This window comes from Eurosta solidaginis, chromosome 5, assembly GCF_040869045.1.
Source record: "Eurosta solidaginis isolate ZX-2024a chromosome 5, ASM4086904v1, whole genome shotgun sequence".
Classification (NCBI taxonomy): domain Eukaryota; kingdom Metazoa; phylum Arthropoda; class Insecta; order Diptera; family Tephritidae; genus Eurosta; species Eurosta solidaginis.
This window is the reverse complement of record NC_090323.1, coordinates 63,424,236-63,442,767: the sequence shown is the minus strand read 5'-3', so window position 1 is coordinate 63,442,767 and position 18,532 is coordinate 63,424,236. Positions and strand designations below refer to the sequence as shown.

The 18,532-nt window shown below is 33.4% G+C and overlaps 1 protein-coding gene across 1 annotated transcript in view; it reads left to right on the top strand.

Annotated features, from left to right (window-relative positions):
- The window catches only part of LOC137252251 (uncharacterized), an 81,358-nt gene that overhangs the window by 55,679 nt on the left and 7,147 nt on the right, over positions 1-18,532 (top strand). The window lies entirely within an intron of this gene.

Sequence of the window (18,532 nt, the reverse complement as noted above, 5' to 3'; positions counted from 1 at the left end):
GTCTCGAACCAGCATATCAAAATATTTAAAAATGGAAGTACCAAGAATGATTTCATAGCTTATGTCACCTGCTTCTACTACGTGAAACGTCAAGTTTACTGGGCTTTTATCTATTAGTACCTTTATTTCAAAACTACCCCTAGTCGATATTCTGGATGCACCAATACCAAATAGTTGCCGTCTCTCTGGAACCAGTTGAATAAATTTATCAAACTTGTTAAATATGTCGCATCGCATTAAACATAAACTGCAGCCTGTATCGATTAGAGCCCATACGTCAATGTTGCAAACTTTTATCTTTTTAAGTTCTAAGTTAGTTTTTGGTGCTTCACCAATTGAATTAACGTGACCCTGTTCGCGCTTTGTGCCCGTACACTGTTGATGTTCACGCTTTGTGCCTATACCCTGTTGCGTTTTGCATTCGAAAGACCTTTGTCCAATTTGTTGGCATTTGAAACATTTACATTCTCTATGTTTGCAATCTTTCGCTAAATGCGAAAATTCCCCACATTTAAAACATCTCCTTTCGTTTTTTGTTGGCAAAATAGAATTTATGTTTTCTTGTTCGGGTCTGTTATATGGCTCAACCTTCTTAAAATTATCCGGTCGTGATTCCTGCTTAATCTTTTCGTAAATGACTATTTGTTCTTTTAACTCACTTGTGGTTTTTGCCTGATAAAGTACAGCCCTACTGAATTTAGAACCAGGAGTACCATCAATAAAATATTCTAATAAACTTTCGTCATCTAATCGAACCGATTTGCCTATCTCAATTAACGCATACAAATACTCGCGATATGATTCGTCTTGCTTCTTGTGTCTTCTCGCTAATATTTTGTAAACATGAGCTCAGGACAGCTTACTACCAAACTCTACTGAGACACAGTTTCAAGTAACCCCAATCCCGTAACCCAGTTTGACTACTTACGAAAAGTTTAGCAGCACCACGTAACAATTGTTTTGCGTATATAAATATGTGAACTTCGTTCCAGTTTTCGATTTCGGCATTCTCTTCTATTTGCTCAATCCACTTCTTTATGTCGAATGTGTCAGAACCATCGAAAGTTGACAGACTTTCCTGAATATCTTTAAAAGTGAAGTGCACAGTACTTGCCGGCGCAGGCGATGGTCTGAATGGAACTTCAATTACGGATTGATTCGGCTGGGCATCACCGTCTTCATCTTCATCTTCGTCGTCACCATCATCAATCAGGCCTAAATGTTGGAGTAGTCTTTCCCTAAGTTCATGTTTGCGTCCAACCACTCCTAACCCTAGCTCTCTTAATTTTTCTTTTAGAGTCACTACTGTCATTTTTAGGACTGCGTCCGCGTCTATAGTACCTCTGTCCATTTTGCTGTGCTTCTAATATAAACTTATCGATTATATTACTTTTAAGCCTTAAATCTGAATGTATTGATTTAAAATATTTCTTGCAGGCGTATAATTATAGTAGTTTTTCTTTTGTTGAATGTAATTAAAAATTAAAGTAATTTCGCTCTGCTACCATTGACAGTCTTTTCAAACATATAAAACGATATGTAAGCAACGTACAATGTCGTGAATAAAATTTAAATGATCGACAAATTACACATAAATGAACATACGCAAGTAATTTAATTACACCTGAGATCGTATACAGTTTAAATCGTATTTTATGAAGCAAAATTAATCAATTCGAACATCAATTAAAGCATAGACATCTTTTGATAACACATTTCTAATTAGAAATTACATACCACAGTTGTTATTTTTTTATTTTATGCTTCTAATTGGTATGCTTATATGCAATTGTTTATTGGCGTACCTACTTCAGTAAGAGTTTATGGCTTCAATTTCGGATTACATCTGCACATACATATGTGCATAAGAACCAAAAGGTTTTACTCTCCAAACGTTCACGCCAGATAAATACACATAAATACACGGATTGCAATTATATTTCCAGCATATGTACTGCTTTAGCTACACTGTCAACTTCTAATTAGAATTGTGTTTTTTTCAACTTCTAACACTGCACTATCTTCTTTACAAATTTCTCTCAACTTCTATACTGAGCTTTTATTTTAATTCTCGATATAATTTCTTTATTCTTCTTTACTATTTAACTTCTTATCGCGTTCTTCGTCTTTCCTTCATTCACATTAAAATTTATTGAAAATTATCAATGTTTACAAGCTTTATGGAATGTAAAGCTTTTATTATTATTTAATAAAATTTTTATTAATTTTTTTATTATTTAATAAAACTGCTGTAGTTGCAAGTAAAAAAAGTCATCACCCGATGACGACATATTCACGTCCGAACGCTATGGTTTCTCAATGCAAATGTTGATTGATGGCTTTTTATTTGATAGTCGCAGGGCAAGCGTCAAATACCCGACACGCACACATACAAAAATTCAGTCAATCTGGTTGTAAATCGTAGGAGGATCTTAATCATTCAAAATTGGTATGAACATAGCAGCAACTTCGTCATCATACAAGTTGTCACTCAAAAATTATTACCTTACATATACATATATTTCGATGTATGTGGGCATATATGTATGTAACGGTGAAAAAAATCGTGTCGATTTAAATCTGCTTTTTACGACCAACTGGGCCTTGTTGGATGACCATAGCCGTTTAAGCGGTAAAGCGCCCGTTAAGTAAGGATGTAGTAAACGCAAACACTGGTCATAGATGGTTACATTTGAATATGAAACAAGGAGCTCCAAGTCAAAATTCATTAATAACAATCGAACAAGATCGAGGAAATTGTGGAAATATAATAAAAAAAAAACAAATTATTTAATAAGTTATAAATAAACAGGTAAGAACGGAATTGTCTTCGGCTGTGCCGAAGACTTCATACCTTTCATGAATGGGGCTGAACAATAATCTTATCCCTTTCGTAATCTCCGAATAATCGGATATATAAGATAAGAAATATATAGTGAACAGATCTACATAACTAAACGATTTTTAAGATAAATATAAAATAAAAAACAGGTAGGTACTACGAATCACGTATTTCAAAAATATATAACGTAAACGTAACTATTTAATGAAATTTTGAAACTTCTAGCCGTAAAATGGGGGCAAAAGCTACAGTTTATATGGGGTATATAAAATATATACCACCGATCTCTATAATTTTTTCAGACAACAATATATGCTATATACGTAAGCATTTGGTGAAATTTGAAACTTCTAGCTGTTAAAATGGGGAAGAAATTGGGTAAAGTTTCTTATCTGAACAATCGGTTGTATGAGATATATATTATATATACCACCGGTCTCTATGATTTTTTCAGACAGCAATATATGCTATACACGTAAGCATTTGGTGAAATTTGAACATATATAAACGATTTTTAAGATAAATATAAAATAAAAAATAGGTAGGTACTTTGTGTGAGGATGCAAGCTTCACGTTTTTTGTGGTCTGCATGTAAAAACTATGACTACGAATCACGTATTTCACAAATATATGACGTAAACGTAACTATTTGATGACATTTGAATGAATTTTGAAGCTTCTAGCCGTAAAAAAGGGGCAACAATGACAGTTTATATGAAGTATATAATATATATACCACCGATCTCTATGATTTTTTCAGACCACAATATATGCTATATATGTAGACATTTGGTGAAATTTAAAGCTTCTAGCTGTTAAAACGAGGCAGACATTGCGCAAAGTTTCTTATCTGAACAATCAATTGTATGAGATATATACTATATATACCACCGGTCTCTATGATTTTTTCAAACAATAATATATGCTATATACGTAAGCATTTGGTGAAATTTGAATCTTCTAGCTGTTAAAATGGGGCAGAAACTGCGCAAAGTTTCTTATCTGAACAATCGGTTGTATGAGATATATACTATGTATACCACCGATCTCAATGATTTTTTCAGACATCAATATATGCTATAAACGTAAGCATTTGGTGAAATTTGAAGCTTCTAGCTGTTAAATGGGGCTGAAGTTGCAAAAAAAAAATATATATATACTATATATATATACTATATATATATACTATATATATACTATATATATATACTATATATATACTATATATATATACTATATATATACCATCATATATATATTATATATACCACCGATCTCTATGATTTTTTTACACAACAATATATACTATATACGTAAGCAACAGGTGAAATTTGAAGCTTATAGCTGTTAAAATGGGGCTGAAATTGCGAAAATATATATATATATATATTAGGGCGGGTCGATTTAAAAATCGGGCATTGCTCCGTGAAAATCGTATTCAAAATAAGAAACTTTGCCGAAGGAACCATACCTCTAAGACCTTTTTATCACAAGCTTGACAAGATACGGTATCGGCGTCCAGAACTAAATTTGGGTCTTTAATAATTTCCACCCAATTTCTGAGCTTCATGCAAATTCTTTTCTTCGCTTTTCCAAATGCAAATGCACAAAAAAAAGGTTTAGAACGTTAAGAAGTCCTGAATGCAAATTAATAAATAATAATTGAGCCACCTCGAAAGATATTTCATAAAATGCTTCTTTAAATAAAAACAATTTTATTTCGTAAAGTTTTATTAATTTAAGCAAATATGCAATTTATTTGCAAATATGCAAGTAATATGCAATATGCAAGATATGCAGAAATAAATGTGCGGATTTGGAAATCTCTATTAACAACATACATTTTATCCCTTAGATGCAATTGCATAAACATCCACAGTCTACTGATGATTGTGGCTGAGCTCCACGTAGTGAAAACTTAAACATAAATGGCATGAGGCTTACAACTTTAGCAATATCACTCAACCAATCGGCGAATGTCTGTAGGCTTGGATGTGATGATGCACCGGCTGCACACCGATACCACTCAAACTGTTTGGAAGCTGGAAGCTTGAGGACTAGTTCCTCCAGAAGCATTGGGTTATACAAATGTTGTTCACAATGAGATGATTGGAGAAATCCAAGATTTGTTCAAGATGGCCCTCAGTTATATTCGGAAATTGTTGAATTTTCCTCATTTGTACTCGAAACAATAATTCAGGTCTTCCAAAATTAAATTGCAATTCTTCAATGACCGGTTGCACGTTATTAGGATAAATTAATAACGATGATACAACACGTTTCGCATTACCTTGTAGGCCTTTTGAAGCCTCATTAAATTTTGACGATTGTTGTAGCCAAACTCCCTAGTTGTATCGTGGTAACTGGCACTGAATAGAGACCAATCCTCTGAGTTACCATCAAAGTAAGGAAGCCGGTACAACTTAGCAACTATATTGTCTACATATGAAATCACACCATTGTGTGAGACGTTTGACGATTGTGGCAAATCGTCTTCTCCCGTAACCGCGCCTAGCTTTCGCACCACTCTTTTTCGTAACTTCTACACCACAATATCATGTAAATTATTTAATAAACTACCTGCAGAGTTATAAACGATTAGAAGGCAAACTGTGTTCCTGAGGGAAGTGAAGCAGTGACTTCTTGGTTTCAATCATGAGGATATTGAAATTCTGCTGCGACCTATAATGTAATTTCTCGCTGTCTTTAAAATATTGTAATTTTATTTTTTTATATTACTGTCTTTCGATATACTTGGCTTGTTATATTTCTACGAATTATGTTGACCTTGCATATTATTTAATTTTAAATTCGATTTGTCATTGATACGCATTTTTAAGATTCAGATTTCTTGAAGCACTCAAATTGTATACATTGCAAATTAAAGTTTAAGTTGGGTAAATAGAGTTTTTAAAAAACTCTTGCACTTTATTTCAATGCCGCTCAAAAACTGACTAAGCTTTACATTTTACTCTTATTTATAACTTACAAATAGTTTACAATAGGCATATTGAATAGGATGCCTATTTTAATACGATACCTTAGTAATTTTACACCTGGCATTGCATCAGCTGGCTAACGCAATGTCAGTATGTGGGAATGGAATGCTACAACGGATTTCGTAAATAAATCAAATAGCAACGTTTAAATAATTTGTTTATATTTGCCACCTGATTTGAGTGGAGTCATGTTCCTTAACTCCCCCCTTTCTTCAGATGAAACGTCCCTGTTTCATTTAGCGAATTAGTTAATATTTCAATTTGAGAACTTAAGTTTTTAAATATCTTTTCATTAATTTCAGTTTGTTTTCTTTGCTTAAATATTTTGTATTGATTAGCAGTTTTGACTAATACTGTTATCATAAATATAACTGTTACTATTATTAAACCTATCCAAAATATGGGTTTTGATTTTATTTCACCTTTTATGACATCAATAAAGTTTATATTTTCAAATTTTAAATTTAAGTCTTCAGATTCTATATATTTAACAATTTGAGAGCTACTGAATTTATTATTTTTTACATATTTCCATATTTTTGCATCTGTGTTCTCATAAGTTACATTGTCAATCTTTGACTGATATTTTAAATTTTACGAGATAAACTCCATTTACTACATTATGATTGTCAACAGTATGATTTGCTGAAACTAAAATAACACCATCTTTTATTACATCAATTTCTTTATTCCTTTCTTTAATTTTTATACATCTAGTCGTTTTTCCTAACAAAATATCCACTAAACAAGAATTTGAAGATTTTATTTCACAATATACATTCACTATTTCTTTCAGAAATTATAAATGATAATGGTTGATAGTCGGTGTGAATCTCCAAATCTCTCACCGAATAAAGGTAATTTCGTAAATTCTTCAATGCCCACACAATGGCAAATAATTCCTTTTCATTTGTCGCATAGTTTTTTTCAGTCGTGGTTAATGTTTTTGAAATAAAAGTCACTGGTCTCCCCTCTTGAGATAACACAGCTCCTACGGCTACATTTGATGCATCTGTTGTTAGAACAAATTTTTTTGTAAAATCTCGTTGTATCAATTCTATCTGCTGACACAACAATCCCTTTAGTTTTTATTTATTTATTTATTTATTTAATATAGTAATCTTTGAAATACAATGTTTCTTACAGACTACATAACGAATTAGATAAATTTACATTACAGAATAGTGTACAGAAGATTTAAGAAAGCCTGTTTTGTCATTGTAAAATCAATGACAGTAGTTTCTGACAAAATATTAAATTCTCTCAAAGAGCGCACCAAAGGTGGATTTCCAGCAAATGTCGTTTTTACTTTGGGTAGATAAAATGGATAAGATACACGAAGGTTACGTCTAGGGACATTGAAACATATTTTATGCAAGAGAAATGGGCAATCAACGATGCCTTGAATCATGTCAAACGTAAACGTTAAGGACAAGATAGATCTACGGCTTTCCAGAGATTGCAAGCAGCTATTGCCTCTTGGTCTAGATTGACAATAGATTTTTTTTGATTTATATTGGGAGATTTTACCATTTTCCCCTTGTAAATATTTTGTAATTGGTTTTGCTATTTTAGCATAACCTTCTATAAATTTCCCATAATATCCCTTTAAACCTAAACATCCTCTAACCTGACGTAGAGTTCTTGGTATTGGATAATTTTTTATTGCTTCTATTTTCTTTGCATCGGTTTTAATGACCTTATGAGATACAATGTATCCCAGAAAATAAACTTCTTGCTCAATAAACCTCGACTTTTCTAGAGATATTTTCATATGGGCCTTTTTCAGTACTTCTATTACCAATTCTAAATGTTTCAACCGATCCTCCAAATTACGTGAATATACTATAATGTCATCAATGTAGACATGACAAAACTTCCCGATATATTTATGCAAAATATTATTCATAGTCCGTTGGAATATGCTGGGAGCGTTGCGAAGGCCAAAGGGCATCCGCACATACTCATACTTCCCGTTATCAACGGGGAACGCCGTTTTTTCAATATCCTCTTCTCTCGTTAATATTTGATGAAATCCAGATTCGAGATCTATCGTTGAAAAATATTTTGATTCCCCCAAATTTGAAAGTATGATCTCTGGATTCGGCATCGGATATCTATCCGGAATAGTTTTTTCATTTATTTTTTTAAAATTAATCACTAAGCGTAACTTAGGACTTCCATCCTTATTAATTCCCTTTTTTGGAACTACCCAACATGGAGAGTTATATGGACTCTTACTTTCCCTTATAATCCCCTTCTGCAATAGACTTTGGACTTCTTCATTAACAAAACTATTAACAGATATTGGATATGGATATTGTTTGGACCAAATGGGTCTTTCCTCATCCATGTGAATTTCTGCTCTGACATCTGTGTTGAATGGTAAGTCCAAATCAACATCTTCATATTCTTTTTTTATAACATAAATTATCTTCTGACGAAGATTCTTTATATTGCCCTCTTTTGGGTATTTTATTATTTGGAATTTTGCTGGTACATTCTTCAGCTGGCGCTGTGGAACGTTCTTGTTCCACATTTGTTCTATTTTTTTTATATTATCTGTACTATTGCCGGTATTACCGTCGGCTGGCGCTGTGGAACATTTTTGTTCCACAAAGTTCACTTTATCAACCTCACTTTCTTTTTCACAACTGTGCTTCATAGCACTTCTTTCCCCAAATTCATAAATTTTTCCAATTCTATTAACAATTAACTTCTGGTTTTCCAGATCCACTACAGCGTTGACTTTCCGCAATAAATTATAACCTATAAGGAGATCTGACTCCCAGTTATCAATTTCGTAAAAAATCTCTTTAACACCAAAAAGATGAATTTCGTAGTAAAATCTTATTATTGTATAACCATTAATGGTTTTTATCCTCTTATAAATATCCAATTCTTTTGGATTCCTATAAATTCCCTTCCTGATGTAACAGGATGTTGCACCTGTATCTACTAAAATTTCAAAATCTTTTTTTATAGCTTGTTCATACAGATATATATATGGCAAGCTTACTTTTGGCCTAAAAAATGGCCTTCATTAATATTATTTACTCGTTGTACTTTTTCCTGTGGTTGCGCACTGACTTGCGCACCTCCAACTCTTGTATTAAAATTGTTGTTTTGCGAATTGTTTCTAACTCCCTGTGGCATATGTCTATTACTAGGCCTATTCTCAATTTGCAGGGATGGATCTACATCCATTGGGTCTGGACGGGTTTTTGTATTGTCGCTGAATATTGGTCTATTTTTTGCAGGTACCTCAAATTATATATCCTGGCAGGATCGCCAATTAAAGTTTATGTTGGGTAAATTGAGTTTTTAAAAAACTCTTGCACTTTATTTCAATGCCGCTCAAAAACTGACTAAGCTTTACATGTTACTCTTATTTATAGCTTACAAATAGTTTACAATAGGCATATTGAATAGAATGCCTATTTTAATACGATACCTTAGTAATTTTACACCTGGAATTGCATCAGCTGGCTAATGCAATGTCAGTATGTGGGAAAGGAATGTTACAACGGATTTCGTAAATAAATCAAATAGCAACGTTTACAGAATTTGTTTATATTTGCCACCTGATTTCAGTGGAGTCATGTTCCTTAACTTGCACACGTTTAATTTTGTACCAATAGAAATTTATTCTTCATTTTAAAATCTGGTATTACAATATAGTCTTTAAAATATAGTAATACCTAATTATATGAAAGTATTTACTTTGCACCTCAATTTTTTATATTCAATAGTTATATTAAGCTCACTTAAAGAAATTTCCCTTTTTTGGTTTTGTTCTTTTTTTTTTTATATATGTACATATACGTATGTTCTTGTATTATCACTAAGCGCCTCACCAGCATTTATATTACAAAATGTAGGATATGACATTTCCACTGTTCTTAAATGAGCATTTAATGCCACTAACTATTTTCTTATTGTTAATATTTTAGTAATATTTTATGAAAATTGTTAAATATCATAAGAAAATAATGAATAAACAAACAAACAAATACTGTGGACGTTGTGTGTCCGGCGGAGGTATTTTCATATTTACTATACCCGAATTTGTATACGTTGATTTCAAGTGCAAATTGTTCTCCATTAGTAAAATATTTGACTGTTCTGCTGTTTTTTCTGTGGCTGCACGAGCGATTTTATTTCCCTGTACTTGCTTTGCTGACGTTGACGCTACGGCGCTGTTGCTATCACCCATTCTGACTGCGCTACGAGTTTGTTCGTTATTACGGCGAAGTTCATTTACTTTCTCATTTAATAAATCTATGCTTGCTAACAACGCACCAATTTGTTCCTGAGTAACTCTAAAATTCGCTCTACAATCACCGTCTGTTTCCATAAGAGCATTTTCAATTAGTGTATTATTTAAGCTTGAATGATCCAATCATTCATCATTCATCATTTCTTCTTTTTGTGTATGATTTTTATTTGTTTTGCTTCTTGTACGCATTTACAATACTTATATACGAAGTGCGAACGAGACGACTATACTATTTATGGCAACAAATAATTTGAAGAGTTAACTGAAACTCTTTAAACTGCGAACGTTACGCACATGTTGACTGCTACTGAAGTTGATGCAGGCAGAATTCACTGCTGACTCCAGGGTTGCCGGACACAACTTTTTTTCGTACCAAAAGTTGGTAGGCAACCCATCTAAATCCTGCCAAAATTTTTTTCCACTTTTAAAATTTTTTCTCCAATTTGAAGTTTATTGAAAATATAGGTAACATACATTACATAACATATACATTAGTACAAAGAAATTCATTTAGTACAATAAAAACAAAAAAAAATTAGTACATATACAATTCATTTAGTACATGTACCTACTCATACACATCTATGTGTAATCACACATACAAAAAAATAGTTTATCACAACTTTACAGTTCAGTTCAATTTTAAATATATAAGTTAAAGGTACATAAAGTTCATAAGTATAAATATATATATGTATATTTTAATAAACATATAAATTCTGTAAAAGACCTACTTCTATGCTAACTTTTTTCATATTAATATAAAAAAAAAAAAAATATCGGAGACCATTAGGCTTCATGCAGACTCGATTTTTATGTCAGATTGGTTATTTTTTTTAACCAAAACAAAATGCTTAGGTATCATTTACATTTCTTTAAAGTCTCTTTTTGCTGACCAAATATAATGCGGCTCGTTATCATTCATAAGCTCTTCACAGCATTATATTATGAATCGTACCTATACTGATTCTACTTCGCAACTTTGTTTTGATTAACGACAGCGTCGAAAATTTGCGCTCAGCCGCGGCAGAGCTGTGTGGAAGCGAAATTCTTTTGAAAATGAAGTTACAGAGCTCAACAAAGCTTTTTTTTCCTAGACCATTTTTAATCAAATTTACCTTTGACCAAAATATTTCCAGGTCCATATCAACAGATAAATTGAAGTCACTAAGCCTCAACAAGTTCCATTGCGTTGTAATATCATCGGGGTCGCAGTCAACCAGGTGTGTGAATTGGAGTACGAGGGACAATATCGGCAAATCTTCTGTTGATAGGACTTTGGACGGAGTAATAATTTGGAGCATCTTTATATCCTCGCGGTTGAAATCAAATCTAGATTTAAGTTGGTCTAAAAGTTCAATATAGAACAAAAGTGCTGAATTTTTACCTCAATGATTTCATCAGAGCTCAAATAGCTTTTTGAAAATAACTCTGCTTTCGTTCCAATGAATATCTCGAAAACCGATTTCTGATTGTGATTGTGTTTGTCTTTGAAATTGAAATCAACATCGTTGTAACACAATTGGTGCTTAATAAAATTGCTTCGAATTAATAAAAAGTTTGATTTCATGCTTGTGTACAAAAATGGCAAACGTGAGCTTCGAGCTTGAAACTCTTTATTTAGATTAGTGGTAGGATGTAGGAAAGGAATAAAAAATAGCATTTGGTTTTGTTACTCATTTCTTCCGCCAAACGGCCTGGTGAAATTCCATTTACCTCATAAAAGCAAGATATGAAGTACAATTTTAAGCAATCCCATTGCTCAATTATCCTTGAAATTACGCCCTCCATTGTGCTAGAAATTCCCAAAATTTTGTGAGCTTTTATTGGGCAGTATTCTTGAAATTTTTGAAGCTCAGATATTCTTTTGGGACTATGGCTGAAGAAGCTGTATATATTGCGACAAAGTGACTCTACATGTTTTGGCAAATGTTTGGTAGCATAGCTTGAGCAGAGGTGCAGTGAATGGAATGTACATTTTAAATAGAAAAAGTCAGTGTCTTTGTTTAGCAAGGCTTAAGACCTCCAAAATCCCCGGCCATAATGTTGGCTCCGTCTGTTGGCAATCCAATCAAATTTTTCAAAGGTATGTTATTTACACATAAAAACTGTTTAATAACATTGTAAATAGAAACCGCATCTGCTTTTGTAAGTTCCAATAATGCAATACAGCGATCCTGCACTGTACAGGCAGCGTCAACAAACCTTGCTACTAAAACGAGGCTTTTAGTCATAGAAACGTCGGTCCTTTTATCCACAATAAGAGAAGAACAATTTGTTCTTAAAAAGGAAAATATTTGCTCACTTGCTTGTTTTGAAATATATTCAGTTATTTCAGTGGATTTAGTTCTTCCACACTTTATGAGCTTAGCTATTGAAGAGTCCGGGCAACATTCCACTAGTAATGCCGGTAGGGAGTCCATAAGTAAAAATGGTAAATTATGTGCGATGCAAAACATGACCAAAGTCAATTCCGCATTTCTAACTTGCTGTTGCTGCTTTTGATGCTCTTTATTGTAAAAGTTATCCAACGTGCATTGCTTTTTGCGCGATTCATAAAATTGAATATGTGTTGCCGTTTTTTCGTGGGCTTTTAGGTGGCCGCTGTGGTTAACCAACGTCTTAGAGCAAGCCACGCAAAATGCACCACCTTCTTTCTCTTTCCGCCTCTCAAAAAGTTTCAGCCACTCCTCACGATATTTTCTTTTTGTTCCTCGCGGCTTGCTGGCTTCATCACTGAGGAGAATGAAAACAAACTTTTTATTGGGAAACAGCAATAAAACTATCAATAATAATATTGGAATTTCTTTATACCTGGACGATGTTTCCTCATCTTCTGCCACATTTTTTGATATCTTCGGTTTTCTGGTTACAAGCCTATTTAAAAATAAAATGTTTAAGTCGTCATTAATTTATAAATTGAAATTTACTTACTTGTCCATCGCGTCGTTAATTTATTAAACTTTAATGTCATAGATTTGGTAGAAATGTGTGTGAACTTCGATTTTTGCATACATGATTAAGTACAAATAAATGCGTCTGCATATGAATACCCTGCCAGCCAGCTGGCCATGATACAAAGAGCAAAATGGCCATCAGATATGTAGCAGCAATATGAAAAATCTTATGCATTCGTAAGCAGTGTCTCTTTGGTCATCGTGTGTGTTCGTTTGCTTACTTTAAGCATTTCGAGGAATGCATCTACATACATATGTATGAATAAATGTATGTACATATACAAATTATATTGTTTGTTATTTTTAAACCAGACCCGGACACGATAAGATGTGTTCGTTTGCTTACTTTAAGCATTTCGAGGAATGCATCTACATACATATGTATGTATAAATGTATGTACATATACAAATTATATTGTTTGTTATTTTTAAACCAGACCCGGACACGATAAGATGCAGACTGAAGACTTACTTTGCAACATTGTCATATTAAATCAAATAATTCGCTACCGCGTTAACACAAAAAAAAAAACAACAAAGACATGCAAGTATTGGTTATTGCTTGTGCTGAGGTGTGCTAGAAGCTAAGTCAGCACTTTAGCGCAAGCGACAGCTTTGTAGCGGATGCGCGTGCAGTGGCTTGTTGTGCTAATTCTTTGAATTAGCTCAACTTCGCTTGTGAAGCAAGATATTAATAAGGTTTATTATTACTTCAAAATTAATTGAAATTTCATTTACTGTGGGTACCACAAAAGAATTAAAAATCTGTTTGTAAGGTAGGCAAATATTTAGCCAAAAAGGTAAGTGAATTTATTATGTGTTAACTTACATTTTTATGCACCCCGTTCTACGAACTCACAACTGAAAATAGTGAAACAGAGTTGCTAATATGTTTGAAAATACATATTTCCTCTTTTTCTCTTATTTTCGCAAAACCTACCAAAATCTGGTCTAAGCTAACAGCCTACCAAATGAAAAAGATCCTACCCGTTTTGGTCGGAACGGACGGCAACTCTGGTTGACTCTGCTGACGGCGATCGTTGCGTATATTTGTATGCTTACGAATTCACTTAAATTCGGCGTTGTTCCAACTTAAGCGAGACTTGCTGATGCTGCTACTGAAGCAACTGATGGTGACATATACATATGTGATGTACGATGATTCCTGTTAGCTGCTACTAAAGCAGATGTTTTTTCTTCTTTTACAAGGCGAAAAATATGATAAAATGTTGGTCGAAATTAGAGCTGGATTCGATTCGATTTTTTTAAGAATCGATTTTTTCGATTCGATTCTAGAAAAAAATCGATTTAATCGAAACGAATAAAGTTTTTTATTATTATCATTATTATTATTGGTTAGGTACTGGTATGAATATCAGAACTAACTGAAAGTTTATCTAAATTTGGCTTATTCTTTGTAACAATGTACTTACTTACGTATTTAACCATTTACTCGATTTTTCCCGACAAATAAAGGGACGTACCGAGACTGATGCAAGCGGTGAGTGCACCAGGGTCCCAGCTCCGAGGGGCCCCCAAACCCCCGAGCCGCAAAAGTTTTACCAAAAAATGTATGCACTAAATTAAAAATTAAATTATGGGAAAAATTTTATTTTTTTAGATCGCGGGTTCGAATCGAGCTCAAGGCCTAACAATAATTTTTTATCATTATTATTGTTATGATAAATTTTTTCTTAATTGAAAAAATTTTTAAATTAGAATAGAAGAAAGAAAAAATTTTAGACAACTGCCAAAGCTCGTTGTATAGATCCATTTCGGGAACTGCTAAATTCCTTCATCGGCAACGTTTAGGCGCCGCTGCTATAACCATTCAGCCATCACAGCGGTTTTTTGTTTGTCTTCATTAATCCTACTTCTATTCTGGTTCGTGCCAATTTTATTTTTTTATTTATTTTATTCAAATTCTAATCCAAAAGCAGATATCGGGATGGACGTCTAGGATAGAAATTGAGTAAAATACCGTATTCTACACATACTAAACGTCGATTTAGACCATCCACTAAAAATTCTCAGCTTCGCCTTGGATTTTGAACTGTGGATGAGCGAAACCGATGTTTCGAATGTGCCGATTGAAGTCTGAAAATTATCTAATTATTGAAAGATTTTAAGCCCTTTAATATATAGTCGTGTAAATGGGCACAATGGTATTCCACTTATATACGAACGACTCGAGAACCATGCGCGCAGATTATATTAAAACCTAGTAGGAAGTAGAGGGACCCTCAAATCGTAAGACGCGTTGAAGTTATAATGTTTCTGAGATTTTACATTGGGTATTAGTCATTAATTTACTAGTCAAATGTAGTGATGTAAGAATATTTATTTTTTTGTAACGCTGATCACTTGTGATTAGCAACACAAGTAGTACGACAATTTGGCTGTAAAAAAGTGTGTAAAGAAACTATGTATGCAACATAATATAAAAATATCCTACAAGCAAAACCTTTTGTGTCGTATAACCCTTTTTTTAGAAAAAGGGCCTCCTGTGAATTTTGCACAAGGGCCCCCAAGACCTCCCGTATGGCCCTGAAAGCAGGACAGTTTATCTCTTTTTTCGTTGATTGCCGACAAAATTGGAAGCATCAAGGAATGCCACATGGGTCTTCACCTGATCCTTTCAGGGCAGTGAGATAATTACTATAGTATATATATAGTATATACCGAAATGTCATACTTTTTGCGCTTATTTGAATCTTTTATTTCAAAACACAGTATCATACCCATATACATATGTAATACTCCTATATTGTTAATACAATATGCTCGCAATGAGTTTTGATTGCGAAATCAAAAAAAGACAGCCTACGAAATTTTTGTGATGGTAGAAGCATAAGTGTGAGAAGAAAAAATTTAAATTTGGATACACTCGATTTTTTATTACAAAAACAAAAACTTTTAAACAGCAATATATCGGCACTCTGATATTTGTAAGTGCACCCAGCCTGTATTAGCAATATAGGAGTATTACATACATATATGATCATACCAAAAAATAGATCAACACATTTTCAATAGATTGCTTACCAGAAGTGCGCAGAAATTTCTTCATCTTTCTCTCGAAGCCAACAACACAATAAAGCTAAACTTATAAAAATAATGAAAATTACAGAATATGTATTTCCTCAAGCGTCCGTAAAGCAGATAGTGATGAAAGCTTCGCTGCCTAAATAATCGAACGATTTAAAAAAAAATCGATTCTACATTTCTAAAAAAAAGATCGATTAAATCGATTACGAATCGAATCGACATCCAGCTCGTCGAAATTCATTCAACAACGACGACTGATTAAAATGCATGTTAGATTTTGTTTCACTTACGCAGAAAGCAATTCGGTAAACTTAAATGTAGGTAAGTTAGTCCTTATTAAGAAAAACACTGTAGGTATTTAAAATGCCTTCGTGGCTAACAGTATTTATTTATAGGAATAGTTGAAATAAAGTGAGACTGTTAATTGAATATATATATAAATTTATGACATTTAAATGCATTAGCGCATTACCACGTTACCGAATTGGTGCTTTCTCTGAGTTCAGCTGACTGTTTTCATTCAAATGGCTCAGTCGACTTCAGAGTTGTATTTGACAGGGTTGACATGTCTACGTATGTACGAAAAATATTGAATGGTCTGGCAATCCAACGGCTGAATCACATTCTAATCGACAGTTTCACTTTTCTCCCTTAAGAGCGGTACCCAGATCACAAGTAATTGCTCAAGAAAAATTTAGCCTTTTTTCTTGCGTGTAGTAGTATGGAAGTAATTTTGACGTTTAAAAATCCACGGTGAATAGTGAAACAAGCAAGAAGTAGAGCACATAAACAAAAGAAATGTAAAGATTGTCACATCCCTTATAAGTGCCCGTTTCTCCTCCGCAGTGAAATTCACTATGCGCTTTTTGCGTTTTGGTGCTGCAGCTATTGTTATTTCCATTTCTCAAATAAAACAATAATTATTTATTGCAGAAAAATTAAAAAAAACCATGTGCTTACCTAATTTTTCAGTTTGTTTACCTTTTTTCTTCAAGAAATATATGGCACTTGACATATTTCTTGCTGAAACCGGTGTTGCCGTATGCAAATTTGATGGAAAAATAGTAGTAAAGTATCGTACTAAATTTCTTGTAAAGTGCGTACTACCTCAAGAAAATTTAACACAAGGAATTTTCTTGAGCATTTCTTGAGCGTTTTTATATGGAATTTTTACTTTCTTGTGATCTGCGTACCGGTCTTTAGCAAAACAGGCAGATTTTTGCTTTCTTCTATTTGCACTATTTCACTGGATCACACGACAAATCGAACAGTTACTTACAGTAATATTGTACTATGGTATAGCATTCTAGTATCAGAGCAGGTTCCAGTCCTTTCAACTTCTCTTTGCTGTCCTTCTTGTAGGGGGAATTGTACTTTCAGCTACTACTTGTTGTCCTTCTTGTAGCGGAAATTGTTGAGTTTAATTGTTCTACCAGTTGGGCGCCAGTTTGCAAATGTATGACTTTACTTTATTAATCTCAAATTAGAACTAAACATTGTAATATTAAAATCTACGCTAGTTCCCTACTTGCGGTCTGATGCGTATGTTTGGATTGGTGCAAATGCGCCAGTAGCTCTATTTGTATGTTTGTATGTGTGAATGCATTGCTTGCTGCATCGTCTCAAGCCATCCAAAGTCACGTACGCTATCAGGTGTCCGTCTGCGAACATAACTGAACGGCAAGACAAGCGTGGGAGTTATTATGATGAATTGACGATCAGCTTGGCGGCTGTGAAGCATACTTCCAAATAGAGTGTACTCTCTCTTAAAGGACACCTAAGAGACTGCCAAATTTGTCCGCTTATGAGAGGTGCCCGCTTATGAGAAAAGTATTATTGCTGAATGTTTAAACAGTTTTATTTCCAAAACAAGAATATTAATACATACAAATAAGATTGAGTTAGGAGGTTCATAAAGCTTTCTTCATAAATTAAAGAATAAAGTTTTGTGTACAAAATATTCAAAATAATTTAAAAAAGTCAGAAATTTTCACTTAGCGAGTTTTTCCTTTAATTTCAAAATCTTGAAGATGTAGTTGAATATCAATTAGCAGTTCAACACCCCTAAGGTCGCTGTGATTTAAAGAAAAATCCTTTAGTTCTTTTATAGCTAAGTAAGCCTCTTTATAATAAGTAATCTTGTCAGCAATATCATTTTCTATTTCATCTTCAGACGAGATGGCCAGCGATTCTTTTAAAACAGGTAACATTTCAGTATTGATATTCTCCACGTCTTCATCATTAATAGAGATTTCGCTCTGAACTCGATTGATAACTCTAGAGAATTGGGCAAGTGGTGATAAAGGAAGCTCATCTTCTGCAGTCCACCCGCTTTCATCATTGGGCAAATCGGTTTTCACAAACCCAGCTTTAATAAAACAATTTTGTATTGTCTGTGGACTCACTT